The 27,329-nt window shown below is 40.1% G+C and overlaps 1 protein-coding gene across 1 annotated transcript in view; it reads left to right on the top strand.

Moving 5' to 3' along the window:
• Positions 1-2,371: 2,371 nt before the first annotated feature.
• The window catches only part of MC5R (melanocortin 5 receptor), a 42,887-nt gene continuing 17,929 nt past the window's right edge, over positions 2,372-27,329 (top strand). The window contains exon 1 of the mRNA XM_088475998.1: positions 2,372-2,584. The gene's annotated coding sequence lies outside the window, so the exon portion shown is untranslated. The remainder of the gene's footprint in view (positions 2,585-27,329) is intronic.

Below are 27,329 nucleotides of genomic sequence, written 5' to 3'. Positions count from 1 at the left end.
TGTTAGTGTACCTATTTGTTATCATTCTGCCCTGCAGGTGGCCCGGTTTGCTTGTCAAAACCCTGATGGTTAATAAATTATAAAAAATGCAATGAAATTCCATAGACAAAAAACCTTACAGTTTTACATGTCCCAGTAAGGCTTCTTAGACATGATCTGAAATTTAACAAAACATACTGAATTTGTGCCACTCAAACTAAAAAAAGCAATGAAATTATGATCATTAAGGCTGACTTCTTAATGGACGTGTTCCTTACGCAATACAGATATGGAATGCCATCACACCCTGTGGTTAACTGCAGATTAAGCACTCTCACAGAATGAGACTGCTGGCACTCACAAAGTGGTGGTGCTGCTAATTCACAGAATTGTCTATTCTCAAAATGAATGCCCATGATAATCGGAAGACCCTTGTCCTACATAGACAAACCTCAAATAGTGATATGAAAATGCAATAATATGCTAATAAAGAACAGGTTAATAAGGGCTCATATACATATTGTCACACAGGAAATATGTGCTCTACAATCAAAGGGAGAGAGACATAGAAGTAACAATATTAAAAAAAATTACCATGTTCAAAATGGTTATTCTACAAACACCAATAATGTAGCAACTACAGTATTAATATATCACAGCAATGCTGAAAAGGTGAGATGAACATTTAAACCTTACGGTTTAACTGTATCTAGTAGAAAAATCCTCTTAGTTTCCAATTGTAGGAGTGGTTTATGTCTATCACACTCCTCGTGGGGGTGATGCTCCTCCTGGAGGTGATAATATGTATATGAGCCCATATTGACCTGTTCCTTATTAGCATATTATTGTATTTTCGTATCACTATATTTGATATTTGTCTATGTAGTACTAGTGTCTTCCGATTATCATGAGCATTATTTTTGAGACTAGAATATACTGCAAACTCTAAATGCATAATTGTACTATTATTACATAAGTATATTGAGACATTATATTGATGTATCAAAATAGTACGTTTTTAATTCACTTTCTATTTATATGTATGGGTTAGGTAATGGAAATTTGCAAGTACTCATGCTTCTCCATTTCACTGGTGCTGTGCATCCAGTTGCCTGGGCAACACGGTGACTCCCATGACATCATAAGCAGTAGCTGTGCCGTGTGGGAGCCGGAAGCTGAGCCAGCATGCAACGGACACCCGGGGGGAGATTTGGGGTATATAAGGTAAGATCAGTTTTGTACATCTTTATGTCCTGATGACAAGTGTTCTATAAACTCGAAATGATGATTTAGATGTGATATTGATTTTGTGCTACTAAAGACCGGAGAGTGACACCATTCTGCTAATAAATATATATATATGTATATATATATATATATATATATATATATATATATATATAAAAACTATATAACCATTATCATTACTAACTGTACTTATATAGTGGCTGCATATTCCCTTGTGCTTCACAATTGGAAAATATATAAGTAGAATATATAAAGCTATCTATCTGTCTATCTATCTATCTATCTATCTATCTATCTATCTATCTATCTATCTATCTATCTATCTATCTGATACCAATAAGAATATTTCAATATTAATCTGTTTTTATCATGACATTTATCTTTTTTATTTATACTTGCCTTAATGTAATGTTTACTTAGTGTCAGAGGGTTGTATTTATATATTGATGGGGAGTGGTTAGAAAAATGCAGGCATGTCGGGTCCAGTGAGCTTCTGTGCTTTAGTGAGCTTCTGTGAAATCAATCACAGCTGTAGAGGTCCCGATGTCTGAGACAGCATAGGCTTACTCAGAGGTTTGATGTGTGGCCGATGTTTCTGATGTTCCTGATTTTGTACGTGAGTGGCGGATGTCAGATGTCAGAGGAGGACAAGGCGGCAGCTGAGACATTAGCATATTTTCTCAAGTCCACTGTATATGGAATCACAAACGCGTCTGGATTTGCGTCCATCTCTGATCAGACCCAGAATGCAGAGTGCTTGAGATTAGACAACATACTATACTGTAGCTTCTTTAATTGGAGATTCTCTACCTTGACACAGACGACTGTACATTTCTAGGTTAAAATACTAGTGCCGAGATATTTTATAGTACATATACTAGTGCATAGATAATATATAGATAATATATAGTACATTAATATCTGTAAAGTTTTTCTTTTATCAAGAAAAATGTGACATTATTTATATAAATACACTAGTATTACAGATTTTGCCCAGGTAATTTAGAGCCCTCTGGTGGTGCTTGTAAATTATATCATTCAATGTTAGAAGAAATGGGTGATGAGAAGGAGGAAAGGAGGAGTCAGAAGCTCAGTACCAGTGCTGTTGCTGCAAGAAGGTATAAAACTAACAGCTGCACGCTGTGTATCTACAGATAAGGCTCAGTGGATTAAAACATGTGACATCCATCATCTGTTCATTCTGAAAACCAGACATTTGTCTGATCTGAGCCAGCTCCTCACTGCTATACTGTACAACTAGAATGATGGAACATTCTGCAAAAAGTGTGAAAGCAGCAAGATCAAGAATTTGACATCAATACCATCAAATGTCATGAGGATTCCTACAGAGCTCCAGGTAAAGGAGGGAGAGATTGTAACATTTAGCTGGAAAAGTAATGAAGTAACGTTGCAATTTGTTATTCAGTGCATTTACCAATATCAGCAACACTTAACCTTTTTGTTACATAATTACATGTAAACTGAAAACACTTTAACAGTTTATTGATTACTAAGTACTATGCACACTTTGCATTAAATCAAGCTGTGAAATAGTGTGTGTGTGTGCTGGGAAAACAAAGCTATCTCATTATATTCTATTTGCTTGAATGATAGGTAATTAAAAATCTGTATTACAACAAATACTACTTAAATACATATCTGTGTCTCTTTCACACATTTACTGCAACTTTAAGGGGCAATGATTTTTTTAAAAAGAGATTATTAATTTATTTAGCATACACAGTATTTTCACAAAAAGTCATATAAATGCTGCTTTTAATTTCCTAATGCTCATATTATATTGTTCATATTCTGGGGAGTGTTCCCTTTGTTTTTGCCATATTATAAAAAATAATAATTTGTACTTTATGCCTGCAGGGTATAATCTAATTGTGTAGAGTTCGGGCATGTCAGTCCTAAGCAGTAACATGTACGTCTCACTGAAATGTTGTTTGTTATTACAGATGCTATATTTACTTAAAATCTCATATCTGTACCATCTCTCCATTCCAGTTAGATTCCCACAAATCTTATTGCAATAAATAATAGTTGGCTGATGTAGTTAAATATTTAAGATTTGGGTTAATACCTGTAAGAATGTTATTTTTTTAAAAAAAACTACCACCTTACCCCCAACTCTAACTTCCCGCATATAAATATTTGTTGAAAGCCTATTCAGTGTAATATGATTATTGTGACTATGAAAGGAAACACAGTGTGTTGCTGAGCATCTGCTGTTAAGTTACAATGCCAGTATGATCTCTGTACCATTGTCGACAATAGTTGTAGAGAGCTATGTTATTCACCAGTGAACCAGCAAAATGTAAGTATTGTATTGTAAATAAAAAAGGAGCTGGTTGTTATATTATGTCTCTTTTTTGGCAGTAATTTTGCAATATCGTAAATTAGATTTAAGTCTTTTAAAATTCAGTCTGACAGCGCACAATGACAAGTACTTATTGTTTATCCGCAGTTCTATTCCTCCAGATAAATTGGGGTGCATGAATAACCCTTTTTATAAAAATATACATTAATATTTGTAAGTACCCTCATTATATGTTGGTTCACTTTTCTATATGTTCCATATTTTATTGATATTTAGGTTACAAGCTAAACTAAGTGATATCATTTAAATTATTTTATATATTGGTATATATTAAAGTTGTAGAAAGCTTGCAGATAAAATAGTTATGCTGCTAACCGAAAAAGGGTAACCTTCATTTATTAAAATTGCCCTGCTTGTGTCATTAACTATTGTGTGTACATATACACACATACACACACAGATATCTACTGTATATATAAAAGTTTGTGATTTGTGTATCCAGTTACTGTATAATGTATTTTTATAGTCCTCCTTCATACAGTTTGACAGTTAGAAACCCTGAGTATCCAGTATTGAGGTCAGAGATTGTCTTATTAAGTTCCCTGTCACCCAGTCATTATATACAATGCATGCTGTATGTTTAAGGCATCATACCCCCTGGAATTTTTTACAAATACATTTTACATTTATTTCTAAGGTCTGTAAAATGCATATAAACAGGTGTTGCACTAAATATCATTGAGCTTTGCTGTTCCCATTGACTTTTTTTTTACTGGAGTTAGTTAATTGTGTCTTTATAAATGCATTTTATTCCATTTCTTGTGGTTACATGTTGTAAAGTATCACAAAGTCTAAAAAGTCTTTGAAAAATTCAAGTAAAAATACATATTAATTGCAAATTGCTCATGGTTTTAGCGTTGAATACACTAGTAAAACCAAAATAGATTTGGGAGCCTTAAGTTGCTGAATATTTTACTTTTAAATTCAATTGAGGTTTTCCAGCTTTTTTCCAACCAGCAATGAATTTCCTGCGAGTATCAGCATTCAAAGGCATTTTAACTTAGAGTAATATGTAATGTGTTCATCAAAGAAATGCCAGTTATCTGTAAGCTGAAGTTTTACTCAAAGCACTGATGTACTGTATCAGAACTTCTAAAGAGTACAGCTTCTAGCTATCATTTTAGAATGTACTTGATAACTGATAGAAAGAAGCTGATTGGTCATAATGGTCAACTTTTCTACTTGTCCTCTTTAGAAGGTATGATACAGTATAGATCCCCCTAAGGAACCTACTGTAGGTTTCTAGGCAAATAAAGAAGAAAGTGCGTGGCTGGGGGAGAAGTTGGGTGATGCAAGGGTACAAATCAATGACATGAAATTAATCATTCTCAAAGCTCCACATGTGGCATGTTGTGCTCCTCCCTCCCCTTTTTCTTGTGGTTTAATTCTCTGTTGGCCCTCAGCTTGTGGAAGTCAACTCTGCTCCATAAGCATATTGAGACTGATGTTTAATGCCAGGCTTCACTTTAACACTGAAGGGAACCTGAAAGCAAATGAAGTATGAAAACAATGAATTCCAAACATGGTCTGTACCAAAGAGAAGTTTAAATAAATATAGAAGGACATATTCTAGAGATATAATTAATGCAATAGATCTTAATTGGGGAGGAGGTATGATGAACAATCAATATTAGTGAAGTCTTTATTTTGTATTTGGTTTCCATCTGTAACATGATGCAAAAAAAAAAAAAATTCCCAGGGCCAAGCTGTCCATATTAAAATGGCTGTCTACTATTCATGGTGCCCACTTGAAAAAGCATTGTTTTTCTTGAGTCTAACACACCAGAGGCTTTTGTGCAGTGCAAGTCAGCAGCGGGAGCTCTTAGCTCTAATTCCTGGGGTAATCTACTGCTCTGCTCTCTGAAATGTGAAGCTGGCTTGTGCTCATGAGCACAAATTGACAAGTAACTCAGGCTTCTAAGGACTTCATCACCAGCAGCCCCTACAAGCCAGATAGGACTGCTGTTATAGCAATGGAGTGGCTTCCCATTGGAAGCACTCTCTCTGATCATTGCAGTCCAGTCTGGCAGTCCCAGTGGCAGAAAACAACTCCCCCTGAGACTGCTTGTCCGGCTGTGATTATCAGAAAGTGCTTCCAATAGGAAGCCACTGCCACTACTATGCAGTCCCTGCAGGTGTTGGATTTTATAGTCCTGCAGCCCCTAGGTGAAATCTGCCACTGCTAGTTAGTACATTGCTACTTTCTGATCCTACTCTTAATAATTTCAATGTACAAGAAAGTGAGCCAATGAGCAAGAATGATCAGCTCAATTCTGTGAGTTCCACAGAAAAGATCAGCGACAATGGATTTATATTTCTTACGAAAACCATCATCCTTTGTAAATAGTTTACATCGTCTTTATGCAGTTACTTATAGACAAATAGGATAAGCTCTAGAACCAATGGACTGCATAACTAAGCAATAGTTACCAAACAAGTTAAATAAAATATCCATCTAAATTCCAACTGTATTACAATTAAAGTGGTTTTGATGAAACAACTTGGGGTCACCCATCTTTCTAAATATGGATATACAAGCAATAATGGAAGCTGCAAGAGTTAATAAGAAACAATGGTAATTGGAGCCACAGTACAAAACATTCTAAAGAGTTTAATCACATAAAGTAGGGCAAATAGTCAATGGAGTAAACTGGAGAAAATTCATCCAGTTTAAAGGATAATTTTAATAAATCATCATTCACTTCCATACTTAGTGAATACTTCATTAATCAATACTGCCTAGTCAAATTATACCCACCAATGCCTCAGTTACTGTAATGCTGTCTTAAATGTGTGATGGTCAATAAGATGTTATCTTTACTATTTAAAGGTCACATGGATGCTGTCTGCATTGTATGGTGATCATGTGGATGCTGTCAGTATTGTATTGAGACTAGGGCTGTCTGTTTCCTAACTTCAACTCAATTTTTGTTAGGATCCACCTACATTAGATTTGGTAATCTGGGAATCACCAGACAATAACTTCTAGGTAGCTACACAATTTTAAAGAGGGGTCTACCCTTTTTCATATGTGGTTGCCCCAATGGTTTCAGGTTTCATTATGGAGGATGCCCACCCACCCTTATATGGAAAACTTATATTTCCATAATGCTGGGTAATAAAGTATGGTGATCACATATGATCAACCATGATAGTAAGTACTAAGGGGCACAATTTTTCAAATGTGGGCACTGCCTATATCTGGAAACCATGGTTTTTCTGTAGTGTATGATTTATAGTGTGGTGATCACATTGATCACCAACCAATTACTTCTATAGTTCTTCCTTGTTTCAAAAAGTGCTCCTCTTTTTTTTAAAATGAAGGTACCCCCATCTTTCTAAGTGCCATGATGGTGGAAATATAGGGCTTTCAAATTTCTCCCCTCATTCTTCACCATTATAATTATTTTCACAATGTCAATTACTGATTCTTCTTTCCAGACAAGGGCATAACTAGTACTTTGTGAGCTCCAAAGCAACATTTTGTATGCCCAGGTTAATTATATGCCCCATAGTAGTGCCCTGGTTAATTTTACAGTATGTTCCATAGTAATACCCTAGTTCCACACAGTGCCCCCAATTCATACTATGACACAATGTAGTTTCTTCAGTTCACATTATACCACAAAGTGCCCCCACTTCACTTTATGGTACAGTGGCCCAGTTCAAATTATGCCACATTGTTGCACCCCCAGTTCAGATAATGTCACATTAGAGTTCACTACGTTCACATTATGCCTTAGTGCCTCCAGTTCACCTTTTTGGGTTCCTGCTTACTGCACTCCTTAAACCTCAGCTTTCTCCTTATTTAACATATGCTCTGCATGCTGAATCTGCTGCTTGCAATCCAATACAAGGTGTCAAGCTGATAGAAATGTTTGCCTAATGGGCAAGCAAAAAGCCCATGAACTGCTGTCCATCTTTGAGAAGTGGTTTTTACTATAGAATATTTGCTGTTTTATCAAAGGATGAAAATACATTTAGCTGGAAAAAGACAGTTGTTTTCTCTGGCAAGAACACTTTTTTTGCATTACCTTATAAACTAATGGTTTGAGTGAGACTAAATATCAAGCATCAAGGCAGCATTACCTGTTCTGTTAACACAGATGGCATAACTAGAAAATAAGCAATTCTTCATTCTTAATTTAAAGGGGTCAATCCAATTGATTGCAAAGGGTGCGGATTGACATTGACATGGCGTTGAAACGCCGGCAACAACACTGCAGTTCACATCCCTCACGGCCTGCTCCAAGCTCGAATTCGCATACTTTTACACTGAGCCCTATGGGCCGTCAAGTGCGGCCATTGTCGCGATGACTTGCACACATGGGTACATCGCGTTTAATTGGATTGAGCCCAAAGTATTTTGATGCAGCACTTTTTATAATTTTGTATTGATTTATGATTAAAAGAAGTTCATTATACCAGCATAATTATAGCTCATCAGTGTCTTCCACATGGCTCAGGTCAGTGAATAAGGCATCAGGTCAGCCAGTTGGTGGTAGATTTTTAAAACAGCAGTTTAAGTGGAAGTAAAATTGTCCTGGCAATCTCCAGTGACATTCATATAATTAAAAAGTATATATTAATTTATTCATTTAAATAAGTTTTATTTAACAAAACAACAATTTATTAAGGTATATAACTATATATTATATATACTGATGTTCTTTCCTGGGCTTCAGCTAGGGAAGAGAGTGGGTTAGTAAAATGTATCATGTATGTTGTAGTGCAGCTTTAAGTCAACTTATTATTCATTACCTTACTGTATGTTTTTAATGTTGTTGAAAGAATGACATTTTATTTCTTTACACTCTGCTTGTGGGTTTCAAGAGTCATGCTCAGTATTGAATCTGAGTGAGCCAAGCAAATTGATATTGTCCTCCCTTTACCCATATCATATCCCTACTCATTCCTCTTCATATTCCTTCATCAACCTTGTATCCACTTTTGTCATTTTTCTTTTTTTCTTCTTAATAAGTAACCACTAATAACAATTAAAACCAATAATCATTTACCCAACCGTCAATTGATTATTTCATCCCCAGTCATCTACTCAGAATCCGTATATCTTGCACCCTCTTCATTATAATCTCTTCATCTACATCAACCTTCCCATCCTTAATTAACCCCATATAATTAACTTGTTTGTTATCGCCCTAATCAATAATTACCCTCTCTTCAAATGTATCTCACTTACAACTCCCACCATTAATTAAGCACCAATTAGCTTACCTAACTCCCTCAGCATTAACTTCCAACAATTATATTAATTCCTCCCACACAGCGTCTGACTTGTTGCTGATCTGTTTGATAATCAGTTCCTCAATGGTTGTCTCGCCCTGGTTAATGAGGTGATTGGGGGAAATATTATAGGATGACAGAAAAAATAGTTACTTCCATGTGTTACACTTACTGTGGACTTGCACAAGTCCACTTGTAGCACTTGTAATGTGAAGAAGGAGAGTGAGAGTGAGAAAACTGTGTAATGTGCCAATAGGCTGCCTGGATAATACTATTAAAGCAAGAGAGAAGGGGATGGATTAACTTTGCTCTGATCACATCTCTTGGATTCCCCTTGCCTGCTATTCTACTCACTATAAATTAAACTGTACAAAACCTTGCTCATGTTCTCTGACCACGCATCCTGGATTTCTATTGCTCTGCAATGTGAGCAGGAGAAAAACTGTGTACTGACCTCTGTTCAACCTACTAATCCTGTGTTCATCCTGGCTGACATCCTGTCCTGAGCTACTATGCTTTAAACACTGTAAATTCATTATTCCTATACCCTGCAATTGGAATCCTACTCCACCTGCTTCATGTGCTAAGACCTTCACCTTGTGACAGAATATTCAAGCCCAATAAAATGGATTCTGTTTGAGCAAATTTACAGACCATTGAGGTTGCACTGATCCAAGCAAAACAGTCCTTGCTGACTCAGCTTATGCTTATGCAAGGGTGGCTCGTTGAGCTTAAAGTGGAATAGGCCACTTTGCCTCAGGCTATGGCTATGCAAGCCATCAGCATTCCTCTGGCTCCTACTCCAGACACAAAAACTGTCATTAAGTTATCTGAGAGTATTGATGGACAAAAATGTACAGTATGGCCATGTACAAAATTCCTAAAGCTCAATCAAACATCACAAAAACTGGCAGATCAATTTATTGGACCATTCCTTGTGGCATCTATTCCAAATTTTACTAACTTACCAAGCAATATGCAACAGGTTCATTTAGTATTACATGTTTCTCAAGTGAAGATGACACTGTCAAGTTCTCGAACCGAAACCACTACTTACATGGATGTGGTTTAGTTGGAAGGAACATTCATGGCAACCTTTTTGAGATTCTTGCCTCCAGAGTATTGCAAAGTTCCATTCAACAATATCCTGACAAGCCTTCTGTGCCTGATAGTTGTCATCATAGATGTCTCTTTTGATCATTGTTGCTCATACCTGGTGTGGAAGACTTGGTTCATGCAGCTGGGCAGCTGACATGGTTGCAGCTATTACCATTTTTGTCCACTAGTGTGATTAGAAACTCAACCTACAAACTGGTTGTCAGTTGCTACAGTGCATGTTTGAAACTTTCTCTGATCACGCCTCCTGGATTATACTTGCTTGCCATTCAGTCCAATATAGAAACATTTTATACTGATCTTTGCTCACATTCACTGAAGCCTTTTGGATTCCCCCTGTCTGCTGTTCTGCCTTGTGAGGATAACCATGTACTCACCTCTTCTCAAGTTAATAATCATGCCTCTGGTGTTCAGCCCAATTGCCATCCTGTTCTGAGCTACCATGCCTCTCATATTTTATAGTTCATTTGTATATTAAGCTATAGAAGTTCCACTCTGAATATAACAGGTGCTGAGACCTTCATCTTGTGGCAAGCAGTACCTTGGTAGGGTAATTATCTGCAGATCTCCACTCCACAGTAGTCTTGTCCAGTAACACACTCCAGCTAAGAGGGAAGGATTCCCCAGACAGATTTTTTTTATACAAATAAAATGCAGAGAAGGCTCAGGATAAATGAGTTACTGTATTAATTACACAGCCCATAATATGTTTAAGTGGTCATGATTTTGAAAGTAACCATCAGGGGCGGATTGGCCATAGACTTCACCGGGGACTTTCCCAGTGGGCCGATGGCTCAGGGGGCTGCTGTCTGCAGATTTAACATTTTTACATAAATATAACAATTATTTCCCTCATCCGGGCCTGGCTTCGGCTTACTAATACACTTCCTGGTGGCTGGCTCCGCCCCAGCGACCAGGCACCTCACTACAAAAGCAGCCCATCCCCGTTCTGCCTCCTGGACCTGCTATTGGCCGATTCATAGTGATGCGCACGCCCACCACCAACCCGATCTCAGTTCGCGGCCTTTACTACTGCTGCCAGGAACAAGAGAACGCGTCTCACAGAAGTTGAAGAATTACAGCAGCGCAGCTTAGTATCCTGTGGAAGCTCCGCAGTTACTGAGGACGTACAGCCAGGGGTGGACCGACCCAACTGCAACAGGTAAGCAGCACATAAGCACCCCTACCCCTTTCACCTCCCTCTCACCTCCAAAACATCACAAAAGCAGAGTGGATGGGTGCTGTTGCTCAGTGTAGAGTGCACGGCGGGGGATGCTGGCGGCCGGCTGGCCGGGCAGCTTGAGTGGGGAACATGTTGCCATGTCACCATGGCCTGGCATGGCCTGGCAGGGTCTCGCTGTGATGTTACTCATGGTGATGGAGTAGGGAGATGACCTCCCACCCCACTAATCAATAAAATCCAGCTACTGAACACGCCATTCCTGATCACTCACCTGGACAAACTGCTTCTTTAGAGCCCCGGACTGATAGCACAGGTACTGATGCCCACACTGGAAGACATAAATATCAGGGGTCACCACCAAACCCTAATACACCCCTCTAGCTGTAAGGACCAGTTCATAATTCATTGTCCCCCTAATCTGACATCAAGCCCCCCAGTAACCTCCTTACTCACACTACTCCTTCCCATAACTCTTACCCCCCAAGTAATCCCTAACTCACTCTGCTCCCCCATCACTGTTAGGAGTAATGGGGGAGCAGAGAGAGTGAGGGGGTTATGGAGGGGCTAGGAGTGATGGGGGGAGCAGAGTGAGTCAGGGGGTTAGATGGGGACATAACACCCTCACTCCCTCTGATCACTGCTAAGCCCCATATAACCCCCTGACTCACTCTGCTCCCCACATCACTCCTAACCCCCCCTATATCCCTGTGACTCAATATGTATATATAATTTACTTATTTATTTATTACCAGCTATATATATAGTGTACACAAATTCTGCAGTGCTTTACAGAGAATATTCAAAATCAGTTTGCATTGTGAGGTCCCTGTAATGGGCTGTGCTTGCTGGACGCTGTCTGTACTTTATGGTGCCCCGTGGGTTGCGGTCTGTCCTATATGGCAGTTGCCGGATGGTGCCTGTACTGTATGGTGGACATTGGTATGCTGTCTGCATTTTATGGCTGTCATTAAAATGTTTTTATTTTATAGCAGTCCCTTGGATACTTTATGTCCTGTATGACAGTCACTGGGTTGTTGTGTGTTTTGTATTTTAGTCACTAAGATGCTTTTTGTCCTGTATGGCGGCCACTGGGATGCTGTCTGTCCTGCATTGCAGCAATGTGGATGCCATCTGTCCAGTACTGGAGTTACACGGATGCTGCCTTTTTTGTATTGTAGTCACATGGATAATATCTTAATCTCTGTATTGTATTGTTGCATACCTCCCAACTGTCCCGAATCCAGCTGGACAGTCCCATTTTTCTGTGGCTGTCCCACCCGCGGGCCGCAGTGTCCCGCGTTAAGGGGGAAGTTGGGGAGAGCACATACCGCTGCTCTGCATAGCAGAGTAGCGGGTGTGCAGGAGGATGACAGATGCCATGCACATGCGCAAGGCATCTGTTCTCATGTCTTAGGACTGCCTGGGGGCTGCCCAGCATCTCAGAGAGTGCTCGGCACGCCCCCATAGTGACAAAAACGTGGGAATCTGCAAGGCTTCACCCTGGTTTCAAAATACTCCACCCCTTTTTCACAAGCCACATCCCTTTTTGGCAGCGCGCACCTTCGGTGTGCGGCCTGTCCCTCCTTGGGAGGATGAAAAGTTGGGAGGTATATTGTTGTTAGGGCAAAGGATTTGATAATTCACGTAGGTTTCAATATGGACCCGCCTACAGTTTTTTTGGCTCTGCCTACGTGAGGCCACTTTCAGAAAATTTTCCAGGGCCACTTTAAGTTCCCAATCCGCCCTTGGTATCCATTGATCTCTCAAAAGAACTGTATACATATTCATTATCACATAATGAACCTCAAGGCTTGCTAACATCTTAATTCAGTAGTGCATTATATCTAAACAATATTATGAATCTCAGCAGATACCTACATACAGTACAGTAGTCTTTCTTCAACATCATTTTACATCTAGTAAGACTTATATATAATAACAGTAATGTACTTCTGTAACTTTTTTAATAATAATAGTAACAACCATTTTTAAGGAATAACTTCATTTTAGTTCATGTCCAACAGACAAAATTCATAATTCTGTTCATTTTATAGAGGTCCGAATTTATGTAGGTACAGTAACTCAGGTTACAAAGGGGGACCATTTATCCTGGTGGCTAACAAATAAAATGTGAAGTCTTTTTCCACAAGTAAATAGAAGATTGCTGCATTGTATATAATATGTGGCTTTTAAGAGTAATGTATGTCCTCTAACTGTCCATGTATTACAGAGTATTGTCCATAACCATAGCAGTAGAATCTCTCTCTCTGTTTTTTCTCTCATACTCTAACACACACCTATATATATATATATATATATATATATATATATATACACTTGGTAGTGGGATCTTTCTCGCCCATACCAGGGAATCGCTCCAGAGTAGCTTCCACTTAGAATCTCTAAAACACCTTTGTTCTCCCTGAATTCTCAAGCTGCATACACACACAACGATTTAGTTATTGAACGATTTTAGTAAACGATTTTTTCCCTTGAAAAAATTTACTAAAATCGTTTACTAAAGTTGTTCATTTACTAAATGTAATGAACGATTTTTATGAACTACAAACGATATCGTTTAACGATAATCATTAAAAAAATCGTTGTGTGTGTATGCAGCTTAAGTCCTCTGTCTTTTTCTCTGAATGTTGCTACCATAACTCAGTATAAAAGCCTGGTAAACTGCAATGCTCTTTTTCTCTCTTGCTTCCCTATTTATCTCTTTTGCTTTGTCTCTATCTCTGCAGCTCTTTTATATGTATCAAGTTGTTTCTTCATCTCACTCTTAGGGGTAAATTTACTAAGAATTGTGTCTGGCCTGAGTTTAAACATGTTCAGCATCGCAGGACATAGGAGAGTTTTGTCAGCTAAAACACTAAAAATTACCAAGAATTGTGTTTTGCTGAATCATGCTTTCCGATGGTGTATGAGATTGTGTTTTCTCCTCGTATTCCCTGTGTCTGCCCGCAGCCAAACACACCTGAACATACAGCCTACACAGATCAGTGAAATCCATGCAGGCTTGTGTGTCTATAGTGTAAAAAAGAAATGCAATAAAAAAGAAAAATTTTTATGTGGGATCCCCCTCCCAAGCATAATCAGCACTGGGCTTTTAGAGCACTTCTGTGTCCGGATTGAATCGGGATAGCATTTTCTTTATTCTTAATGGTCCAGAGATGCTACTGAAGAAATGGACTGTCCTGTGGCAAGGATTAGGTGTGTATGTTATTTTTTTTAACCATATAGCTGGATTCTACTGGAAAAAAGGACAGTATGGAATACAATTTTACTTTTTTACTTTGTGTGTGTACTGGCTTTATTTTAATATTTATTTTACAGGGGTACTATAGGCACCAATGTGCCCTTAATGTCCTGCATGCTGGTACATGTGGTTCTTCAAGTACCAGCATGCAGGGTAGGCTTGCTTGGACCTACTGTTCCCATGTAAAAGACCATATTTTTTAAATCTAGTCTTTACTACTATCAACCCTGCACCCACCACCCAGGGGAGCAGGGGAGAGCTCATGGCTTTAGCCCTGGCCTGGGGTTACCCTTTATTTGGGGGTAGCCACTTCCACAGAAATCTCTGTCTTGGGTTGACCAGTTGGGGGGGGGGAATGCTTTGGTTGGGGAACCCCATGAAGCAGGTCCCCTGGCTGTGGCATTACTCCCTGCTAGTAAGAGCCTATTGCTGGTTGATGGTAACACAGGGCAACCCTATGCATTTTTTCCCCAAATTTCCTCAATCAGGATTGGCTCAGGAGCCTGGTGCTGGTTCATTGAAATACGGGGGACCCCCGTGCCATTTCCCTCCCTTATTTCCTGAACCAGATCAAAAGGCCTGATGCTGGTTATGCTTGGGAAGGGGGACCCCACATCATTTTGTTTTTTAATATTAACCATTTATTTGCTTTAATTATTCTAAACACACTACTATTTTGGACCGAGTTTGCTTAATTTACACCCGTGTTTGCAATTACAATTCTTGGTGAATGCCTGTGTTGTATTCCTGTCTGTAGAAAGTACTTGTGAATTTGGCCGATGGTGTATTTATTATTATTTGTGTTTTCACCAATGTTTTGCAGAGAGAATCATGATTTTAGACACGTTTGCCTTTACTAAATCTAAAAACTGGCCAAACAAACCATGAATGGCATTTCACACCTAATAGGATTGCTCTAATGGTTATTTAAGTTACTGTAATCTTACTGTCAGCTTGAACCAGTCTTGCTATACTCTGCTGACCCCTTTCATTTCGAAGGGATTATTGCACACAGAACTGAAATTCTCTAAATGTTTTTTGTTTTGTGTAGCATTCACCTTAAATTCAAGACCAATAAATCCCAACCTTTTTGGGCCACTGCCCACTTGGTTTCATAAATTTATTCTAGCTCCCCCAACCGTGAAGGCCATTCCTCAACAATTTATTTGACATTTTTAATAAATTTTTTAATTAATAACATAAAACAGTATTGGATAATGATATTAATAATGGAATTCAAATTTATATATGATATATAACAAAAAGCAAATCACATTTTTCAAAAAACAATTTTTGAATGCAAATTATTTGTATTGATTTTAAAATCAAAATACAATCAAGTAGCAGAACATGAGCAAGCACCCACAAGCAGTAGGCAAAAAAACCCCAAGAGACGCCCATTTGAAACCGCAAAATACACATAAACATATGATAACCAGCACATGAACATAACATTAATGTATAAGGTGTTAGGGTACCTGTTATAGGAGAGAAGCCTCACAAACTGAAATGTACTGTAAAAGTATAGGGTAAACTCATGAGCAACTAAAATCAAAAGAAAGTACAAGTTATATACTGTATATAAATGAGTTTGCATAAATTATGGGAATGAAAGTAAAGGTGAGGAGAAGGGTGGGGGAGTGGTGATAGGGGAAGTCCACAAAAAAAGAAAAGAAGGTTTATAAGAGCCATAGGCAGACATAATACTTATGACTTAGGTAATAAATAATAGATGGCATGTATATATAACATGCAGAGGTGGACAGGAAAGGGGGAGGGATAAGGGGGACCCCTAGGAGAAGGCTAAACAATCACTAGCTTAACACAATATGTAAAAAATAGCATGTGAAATATATGTAATTTGAGAAACCACTCTAAAACTATATCATGGCCCTTAAGGGATCATATCTTGAGTAGGAATGAGCAGTAGGGTGGGGGGGTCTACTGGGGTTATTGACTCTGCTAGACCAAAAAAAGCATACAATGCAAAAATAAAGAACATTGGGCCTGATTCAGAGCCGCTCGTAAGCGGCCGCTCATTTGTTCTGAGCGATGTTTGCACAACTGCACATGCGTACGGATCGTAATACGCATGCGTGATCCGGTCAATGCGGCCGAAAATCGTTTGTTCGCTAAATAGCGAATGCCTGCTATTTTCAGTGACAGGAGGAGGCGTATGTGGGTGGTAACAGGGGAAGGTGCTTGAAAACGGGGAGTGGAGATCAGAACGCAGGCGTGCTTAAAGGTCAAAACGGGCGTTTTATGGGTGTGCATAATTAATACAGCAGCGTCATTGACCACGTCACTGGGTTATTTTATAGTCAGAACTGCTCGCAAGATTGTGGTAGGAAAAACCAACCACAAGAATAGCGAGCAGTTCATACGCTGGTCGATGTACTCGATTAATCTAATAAATAGCAGACATGACGTAGGATGCGAGTGGCCAGGGGGCGTAGTTTTCCCAAAAATGACCGCTAGTTTTGTTCGCTCGTTCAGACCTAGAGGCGTGAACAGACCGCAAAGAGCGAACGGTTAATTTGAATAGCCACCCCTTTTTTCTGAACGAGCGAGCGCAAATAGCGTCCAACTCTGAATCAGGCCCATTGTTCAAACAAAATTCAATAACAACTATAAGTGAAAGCCACATCAGCAAAAGAGAGAATATATATTTAACAGGAACAAACATACAGTCAGGTGCATAAATATTGGGACATTGACAGAATTTTCATATTTTGGCCTCTATTCACCACCACAATGGCTTTGAAATGAAACAAACAAGATGTGCTTTAACTGCAGACTTTCAGATTTAATATGAGGGTAATTACATCCAAATCAGGTGAACGGTGTTGGAATTACAACGGTTTCTATATGTGCCTCCCAATTTTTAAGGGGCCAAAAGTAATGGGACAAACTAAACAATAATAAATCTAACTTTCACTTTTTAATACTTTGTTGCAAATCCTTTGCAGGCAATTACAGCCTGAAGTCTGGAACGCTTAGACATCACCAGACGCTGGGTTTCATCCCTGGTGATGCTCTGCCAGGCCTCTACTGCAAATGTCTTCAGTTCGTGCTTGTTCTTGGGGCATTTTCCCTTCAGTTTTGTCTTCATCAAGTGAAATGCGTGCTCAATCGGATTCAGGTCAGGGGATTGACTTGGCCATTGCATAACATTCCACTTTTTAGCCTTAAAAAACTCTTTGGTTGCTTTTGCAGTATGCTTCGGGTCATTGTCCATCTGCACTGTGAAGCGCCGTCCAATGAGTTCTGAAACATTTGACTGAAATATGAGCATATAATATTGCCTGAAACACTTCAGAATTCATTCTGCTGCTTTTGTCAGCAGTCACATCATCAATAAATACAGGGGAACCAGTTCCATTGGCAGCCATACATGCCCACGCCATGACACTACCACCACCATGAGGTGGTATGTTTCGGATCATGAGCAGTTCCTTTCCTTCTCCATACTCTTCTCTTCCCATCACTCTGGTACAAGTTGATCTTTGTCTCATCTGTCCTTAGGATGTTGTTCCAGAACTGTAATGGCTTTTTTAGATGTTGTTTGGCAAACTCTAATCTGGTCTCCCAGTTTTTGAGGCTCACCAATGGTTTACATCTTGTGGTGAACCCTCTATATTCACTTTTGTGAAGTCTTCTCTTGATTGTTGACTTTGACACATATACACCTACCTCCTGGAGAGTGTTCTTGATTTGGCCAACTGTTGTGAAGGGGTTTTTCTTCACCAGGGAAATAATTCTTCTGTCATCCACCACAGTTGTTTTCTGTGGTCTTCCGGGTCTTTTGGTGTTGCTGAGCTCTCCGGTGCGTTCTTTCTTTTTAACAATGTTCCAAACAGTTGATTTGGCCACACCTAATGTTTTTGCTATCTCTCTGATGGGTTTGTTTTGATTTTTCAGCCTAATGATGGCTTGCTTCACTGATAGTGACAGCTCTTTGAATCTTATATTGAGAGTCGACAGCAACTGATTCCAAATGCAAATGTCATACCTAGAATCAACTCCAGACCTTTTACCTGCTTATTTGATAATGAAATAATGAGGGAATAGCCCACAAATGTCCATGAAATAGCTTTTGAGTTGATAGTCACATTACTTTTGGCCCCTTAAAAAGTGGAAGGCACATATAGAAACCGTTGTAATTCCTACACCGTTCACCTGATTTGGATGCAATTACCCTCAAAGTAAATCTGAAAGTCTGCAGTTAAAGCACATCTTGTTTGTTTCATTTCAAAGCCATTGTGGTGGTGAATAGAGGCCAAAATATGAAAATTCTGTCAATGTCCCAATATTTATGCACCTGACTGTATGTCAGGAAAGGGGTCTCACACTAAATCATGGAGTGACAGGACCAACTTGGTTTACTTTAGCGCTGATTAGCTAAGAGTCAGACCTCTCTCAGCCTATCAGTGGCCACTGCCATTGAAACCGCCTGCTGATTTCCAAGAGCCACCATGCCGGCTTGCTATGACCTGTAGTCGCACTGTAAATAGCAATTTTTTTTACTGTTTATCACTCACTAACCATGCATCTACAACCACCAGGGATGCAGGGAATAGCCCCGGGTTTCACCTCAGCCCTGGAATATCCTTGGGAGGTGGAGTCCCCTTTATTGGGAGAGTCCCTACTTTCCCAAGGAATCCCAGGGCTGGTGTGACCAGTTAATGTGGTGAAATGGGTGTCCTCCTGCTATGGCATTACACCCCATCTGGTTGAGTCATGTGCTGGTTACTGGAAATATGGGGGAACCCCATACCATTTTCCCCCCAAATTTCCAGTACTAGAACAGGCTGGGAGGTCCACGACTGGTCATGCTTTTTTTCTTGCGGTAGGGGAACAGGTAAATTGTTTTACAATTTTTAACCCTTTATTTATATTTACACAGTAACACACAAAAGCACTGCACAGATCTGAATAATCTGTGACGTGCTTCTTTACAACATGCAGCATGCAGGTGATTTGAAACATGATTCTTAGTAAATCTGTGAGTTGTACTCACGTGTTTGTTCGATGGTCTATTGACTTCTACTGTATTTACGTGTTTGGTTGTCTGTTTAGCTCTGGGATCATGTTTTTGCACTTGTTTTTGCCTTTAGTAAAGCTCTGAGTTACAAAATCAGGGGAAATTTGCAAGAGAATTCAATCTCAGCCAAACATGATTCTTAGTAAATTTAACCCAAGGTCTGGTTTAGAGGAGAGTGCTGTGATGTAAGCGAGGATTTCTCCGAATTCACTCCTAAGTTGGACAACCTGGAATTGAGAATCGCCAAGTTGAAGGGACTGATCCATTTCAAACAGAGAGGATCAAACAGCAATTAATGAGTCAGCTTGCACATAACAATGGGGTGGGCGTAAATTTGAATGAAATAGAACAATCACAAAGCTTCCTAAAGTTTTTCTTCATAGGCCTTTTCAATCCTTTCCCAGTGAAGAGCTCAAGTATGTCTCTAAAATAATAGTACTTGGTCTCATTAACAATTTTTTGTGTGATGGATATGCTCGATGACAGTCTCTCAATATCTGGTTTAATGTTACTAAGTAGGAAAGTTGGTGGCTTTTGATTTTATTCTAATAATGAATGAATAAGTCAGGCTACCACATTGATAAAATGGTAAAACAAAATAAATAAATGCGGCTGGTATGTGTTGTCTGCTCATAGCTACACTTGAAATCTTAATGAGGAGGCAACGTTTATCCTACTGACTTCACATGTGACACAACGTTCTTTTTATTTGCACTTACCTGTTGCAGTTCAAACATATGCTTATATATCCATATGCGCATATATAATATATGCACAATGTGTATAATTTTATTACTTGCCATTTTAGTGGGAGGGCATTGGGGGTTCATTGCATACACATGTCAGCATTCGATATTTAACTTCCATTGGGAGGCTGCTGGTGCATAATATTAATAAGTGTATCATTTCACAAGTGCACTTTAACCATATTTTGGCGTTAGACCGGCATTAAACTGAAGTCAAACAGAAGGAGACCACTCTAAACTCAAACCATCCATAAAACCTGAACATCTGGACAAAGAATAAACAAGATATGTAAATTCACAATCTCTTCTCTACAAACAACTGCTGTCTGCTTAACCTGGACAATAATCACTGGACTCTGTTTGCTTACTCTAAAAACGTAACACTTTACTTGCTAATATTTGTGCTGGTTCTCTGATTTCACAAATATTTGATAGCATAATATACTGTGTCTGTGCCAATTTCAGTTTATCTCTACCTTAATTATTTGCCAAGCCTGTCATCTGTCTTCTAACACAGTTTACTTTAATATTCCATTTCTTCCCCACTAAATCTCCATTTTTCCTTCACTCAATTATAACCTTTTATCATTACACAGATACACCTTCTTCCACTGTACTTTTACTTGCTTCTCTGCAAATCTCCGGCACTTTCTCTTACATTCATACTCTATTCCTACATCTAGATTTCCACCCCAAACTCTACCCAGCCACACCATGACCATGTTTTCATCCAATTCCTCCTACACTCAGTGTATACCTGATCCACTGCTTTGCCCCCTTCTTCCACCTTTATCATTTCCCCCTTATCTCCTCCTTCCTTTCTCTCCCCTCCTCTGTCAGCCTATCTCCCTCTCCTCTCTCATTACTCCACATTTGTTCTCTTCTACCCCACCTGGGTAATACTACCCCAATCCTATCCTTCCTCCAAGTCTCCTCTCTACGCCATGCCACTCCACCTCCACCCACATCTCATTAAACTCCATCCCTACCCACCACCTCCAGGTTCCCTTCCCAACACTGGTGCCTGCACAATCTCTCCACTACATGCCACAATCTCTCCACTACATTCATCTCGGTCACCCAAATTAATCTCACCTTCTCGTCACAGCAACCCTGATAATCTCATTCACATCTCTCCCATAAACACTGTCCCTCTATCTTGTGCCCTCTGGGATGCCAGATCAGTCTGTAATAAACTGGTTCCCATTCATGACCTTTTAATTTCCAAAAACTTGCATCTCCTAGCCATTACTGAAACCTGGATTTTACCCTCTGACACCACTTCCCCTGCAGCTCTCTCGTCTGGTGGCCTCACCTTCTCTCACAACCCTCGGCCCAGGGGTCACCATGGTGGTGGTGTGGGGGTCCTTCTATCCCCAGGTTACTCCTACCAACTCCTACCCTCTGAACCATCCCTTACATTCTCTACATTTGAGGTTCATGCTATACGCCTCTTCCAACCAGTACACCTATGAGTAGCTGTCCCTCTAAGTTCCGTGACAACTCTGCTTCCTGACTTGCTCACTTTCTCTCCTCTGCCTCCAAAGGCCTCCTCCATTATCCTTGGTGACTTCAATATTCCAATTGATATCCCCACAGAATCCTCTGCCTCCAAACTCCTTACCCTCACATCTTCATTTGGTCTCTCCCAATGGACCTCCTCACTTGATCTAGTCTTCACTCACCGCTGTAATATTGCTAATTATTCCAACTCCCCATTCCCCCTCTCTGATCATCACCTTCTCTCTTTCAACCTATCTCTCTCTCCCTCCTCTCATCTGCCTCCAAAGGCCACCATCACTAAGCGTAACATTGAGGCTATCAATGCCGTTTCTTTATCTTCTCTGCTTGACTCGCTACTCTCCCCCATTCTCTTGCCCTGAACAAGCTGCTTCCCTATACATTGCCTCCCTTATTTCTGCTCTGGACTCAGCACTGGCAATCACTACTCACCCTCGCAGATCCACACTACAACCCTGGCATTCCAAATGCACCAGATATCTGCAAAAGTGTTCAAGAACTGCCAAGCGACAGTGGAGAAGATCCTGTTCTAAGGCAGATTTTCTCCACTTCAAATTTATGCTCTCATCCTACAATGTTGCCCTTTCCCTATCAAAACAGTCCTATTTCAAGAACCTCATTTCCTCCCAGTCCTCATATCCCCAGCATCTCTTCAAAACCTTCAACTCCCTCCTCTGTCCACCCCCTCCCTGCCTCCCCTCCTCACTCACTGCCATTGACTTTGCTACCTACTTTACATTCAAAATCAATTCCATACATCAGGACATCACATCCCACCAGTCTCCCTGCTCTACACCTCCTTCTTTCCCTGATCACCCATCTCCATCCATTTCACCAACTCTGACAGCCTTCTTCCCTGTATCTAGAGAGGAAGTCTTGGCTCTCATCCGGTCCTCTCCCCTTTCTACCTCCCCCCTTGACCCTATCCCTTCATGTCTCCTCCGCTACCTCTCCCCTTGTGCCTGTTTCCATCTTGCCCACCTCCTCAATCTCTCCCTCTAACCTGGCACTGTCCCTTCTGCATTCAAACATGCGATAGTCTCCCCCATTCTTAAAAAACCTACCCTTGATCCCAACACTCTCTCCAACTACCGTCCCATCTCTCTCCTCCCTTTTGCCTCCAAGCTCCTTGAGCATGTTGTTTACAAATGCCTTACCACCTTTCTTTCCTCCCACTCCCTCCTTGATCCTTTTCAGTCTGGCTTCCATTCTCTCCACTCCACTGAAACTGCCCTCACAAAAGTCAGCAATGACCTCCTTGCCACCAAATCCAAGGGCCACTACTCTCTGCTTATTCTCCTTGACCTCTCTGCTGCCTTTGACACCCTCTCTTGCTGCAAATCCTTCACTCCCTTGGTTTACGTGACACTGCTCTCTCCTGGCTGTCGTCCTACCTCTCAGACCGGTCCTTCTCTGTCTCTTCTCATGACTCCTCTTCACCACAGCCTCTTACAGTAGGTGTTCCCCAAGGTTCCATTTTTGGACCTCTACTATTCTCCCTCTATACGTCCTTTCTAGGTGAACTCATCAGCTCTTTTGACCTCCATTATCATCTCTATGCTGATGATACTCTGATCTACCTTTCCTCCCCTGACCTCTCCCCCTCTCTCCTCACTCGTATCTCCAACTGTCTCTCTGCTATTTCTTTCTGGATGTCTCAGCAATTTCTTAAACTTAATATGTCTAAGACTGAGCTGATGATTTTCCCACCCTCCAACATAACCTCACTTCCGACTGTTTCTTTAACAATTGATGGCACAACTATCTCTTCTAGCCCCAAAGTGCGCTGTCTTGGAGTTATCCTGGACTCCTCCTTCTCCTACAAACCACATATCCAGAGCCTCTCACAGTCCGTCGTTTTCATCTCTTAAATATTTCCAAGATTAGACCCTTCCTCACCCAGGATGCCACCAAAAACCTCATACACTCACTGGTCATATCCAGATTGGACTACTGTAACCTTCTCCTATATGGCCTCCCCAACTCCCATCTCTCTCCTCTACAGTCTGTCCTCAATGCTGATGCTCAACTCATCTTCCTCTCCAAACACTCTACATCTGCCTCCTCTCTCCTACAAGCCCTACACTGGCCCCCCTTCCCTTTAGAACCCAATTCAAATTTCTCACACTTGCTTACAATGCCCTCACCCATTCCTCCCCCATTTACATCTCTGACCTCATCTCCCTCCACTCTCCTGACCGCCCCCTTCGCTCAACTAATGCACTCCGCCTCTCATGCCAACTGAACTCCCACTCCCGCCTGCAAGATTTTGCCCGTGCTGCTCCCGACCTTTGAAGGATTGTAAAGAGGAGGAGAGTCTGTTAGGGAGAGGGAGAGAGTTCCAAACGGGCTCTCAAGACCCACTACTTCATCGAAGACTTCCAGCTCCCATCCTAACTTGCTGCAACATGCTCCTTCCTCCGTTTACCCCATCTGTGTCACACCTGTTTGTCTGCCCCTCCCCTTTAGAATGTAAGCTCTTATGAGCAGGGCCTCTACCCTCTTGTGCTTCTCCTTACTTTACTTTCACCTACTTCTTAAACCCCACCAGGGCACCTAACACCTGGTTGCTTACGCCCTGTTGCATACCTAGGTGTTATGGTCACTTATGTATCAATGTATATTATCCATGTCCTTGTCCTATTTTGTACTGTAAGTCATTTGTCAAATTATTTCTTCATGTACTTTGTAAGGTGCTGAGGAACACTTGTAGTGCCATATAAATAAAGGAAAATAATAATACTTTTTTTTCTTGGTTGTTTAAACCATTGTATTGTGTTTTTTCACTTCAGAATTTTGTTTATGATGCCAAAAACCTTTACGTATGTGTGTACAGGTATATACACACACAAGGCCATTAAGACATAAGGTGGGTGGATACTGAGGGGAAACCGCCAAATAAGGGAGCGGTGGCTGCACTCCCCTCTGATATAATAATGAAAAATTTTACTCTGCAAAGAGAAGCATTTGTCACCCTCAACAGCTGGGCCCTTTGAAAAAGTAATTAGTACATGCTCACCCCCTCTCATATACAGTATAAATAATAAATTGTAGTCCAAGAAAAGGTGAACTATTGATAGGGTAATGGGCGCCCAAGACTCATTGGTGCACAAGGGGAGCAAAGGCTAGCACGTCTCCTACTATCCCACAGAAGAGCAACTGTAGCACAAAATTGCTGCAAAAGCTAATGTTGGCAATGATAGAAAGGTGACAGAACATATAGTATATGACAGCTTGCTGCATATAGGGCTGTGTAGCTGCAGACTGGTCACAGTACCCATGCTGTCCCCCTGTCCACTGCCGAAAGCACCTACAATGGACACATGAGTATCAAACCTGGACAATGGAGCAATGGAAGAGATGGCCTGGTCTGATGAGTTATGTATTCTTTTACATCATGTGGACAGCTGGGTGCATGTGAATCATTTACCTGGGGAAAAGATGCACCTGGATGCACTATAGGAAGCAGCCAAGCCTGTGGAGGCAGTGTGATGCTCTGGGCAATGTTCTGCTGGGAACTCTTGGGTCCTGCCAGTCCTGAGGATGTTACTTTGGCACTTACCACCTATCTACACATTGCTGCAGACACCTTCACGGCAAAGGTATTCCCTGATGGCAGAGGCCTCTTTCAGCAGTGCTGCCACACTGCAAAAATCATTAAAGATTGTTTTCTGGAACATACTGTTTCTCTATATACAGTCGTGCTGTGCATGCAACACATCTCAAAAGAACACGGAATGTTCATTAGTTTCCATTTGAAATAAAGAAACTGTGTTAAATATCTTTCTGTAGATTCAGATTTTACAGCTCAAAATGAAACTCCCTACTGCTAATACCTGCTGCAATTGTATTTAAAGTATATGGCTAATCATCATAAAATTCACATAGCATCAACAATATATACAGTATGCTTCAGTAATTACAAACAGCTTTTATTTTCACTGCACTATATGTGTCCGTAGTATAAGTGCATCTACATTAATTTTAAAGCATTAATGTAAATGAAAATACGTATTCTTGCCGGTTTTCATTACTGGTCTATATTATGTTTTGTTAACTTAATTCTAGCTAGAGGTTTTTTATATGCAGCTATCAAAATGTGCACATTTATTCAAAGACATATACATAATACATGTAAAAAAAAAGTACTAAGTATGGTAAATAATTCCTCGCGTGTTTAGATTTCCTTATTACATGAGAAACTAAGTAACATAAATTGTTTCGTAATCAGAAGATATATTTATAGAAAGGTTGAAGATTTTTTATAATAATGTCATCTGTATTATAATTGAGTTGAATTATAATTGTGACTTGACTAGTAGCAGGTATGATTTAATAATGTAAATCAAACATTAAAATAATTACTCACCATGCTTACGTTCTTTTTTGTAAGATCCCATACCCACTGGCGCATAAATAAACGTTTTTACTGTGTTTTTTTTATAATGCAAGTAAAATCGTATATACAACAGTTATGAGAATGAAAACCTTTGCATTCAGCCCAAGTGAACACTTGGGGGTTATTGGAATTTCTCAACCAAAAGTGCAAGTGCAAAATACGAGTGCGTTTAACTCATATTGATGCAATACTAGTGAGTAGCAGCTATACAATGAGCTGCATCTTTCCAGTCATGTTTGTTACTTTAGTATAAATTCACAAATAACAGTTATTTTAGTATAAAATGAGCATATTTTCTTTTCTGATATTTAGACATTTGTCTCAAATTGTATCTTTTTGTTATTTAAGTTATATTGCTTATTGCATAGCTATTTTTAATACATCTTTATTATTATTAAATGGCCTTTAACCTGGCAGAATCAGATTAGTTTTTATTGTTTGCACAGCTGTAGCACAGATGGAACAAATTTATTACTTGTTGAGGAGGGGAAAAATTTCCAAGTTGTAAATTATTAACATACTTAGTCCACTCAATATGATACTTTGTAATACATAGATAGATGTAAAAGGGATGGGTCTGGGATTCTGGCGCTCGGGATCCCAGCGATCAAAATCCCAACGCTAACATGCCGACAGGGTTAGGATACTGACACCTGTCGATAGGTATCCTAACCCTCCCCATGTCCTAAACCTAACCCTCCATCCCCCACCCTAAACCTAACCCTCCCCACTAGTGTCTAATCTTAACCCTCCCCCTTGTGCCTAACCCTAATCCCTAACCCTAACCTTCCTCCCAACCCCGCTACTTACCTTTGGGATGCCAGCAGGTGGGATCATGGACTGGGATTCTAACAAGTGTCAGGATTCCAGCGAAGGTATTATAAGCACCAGCATCCCCTGCACTGGGATACAGGGCATATCCCATGTAAAATAATACATCAGAATATGCATTGTGATTATCTATCTATCTAACCCCAGATTCCTGGCACTCACTGTTTATATTGCTTTTACTTGTGCTGGTGCACTCCTAGGAGTCCTATTTCAACATATACTAATATAGAATGGCGGCACTCAGTGTCTCCGTAGAAATATTCTTTATTTACTGCTCCAACATTTTGGGTCTCTGCCCATTATCAAGGATTCCTATTGGAGTGGTTGGGGTCCTGGTTGAACCTCACAACAGAGTGCACCGGGCAGAATT

Source organism: Taudactylus pleione, unplaced genomic scaffold (assembly GCF_031769625.1).
Source record: "Taudactylus pleione unplaced genomic scaffold, aTauple2 ptg000179l, whole genome shotgun sequence".
NCBI classification, from domain to species: domain Eukaryota; kingdom Metazoa; phylum Chordata; class Amphibia; order Anura; family Myobatrachidae; genus Taudactylus; species Taudactylus pleione.
The sequence above is the reverse complement of the archived record's forward strand: the minus strand, read 5'-3'. Positions and strand labels throughout refer to the sequence as shown.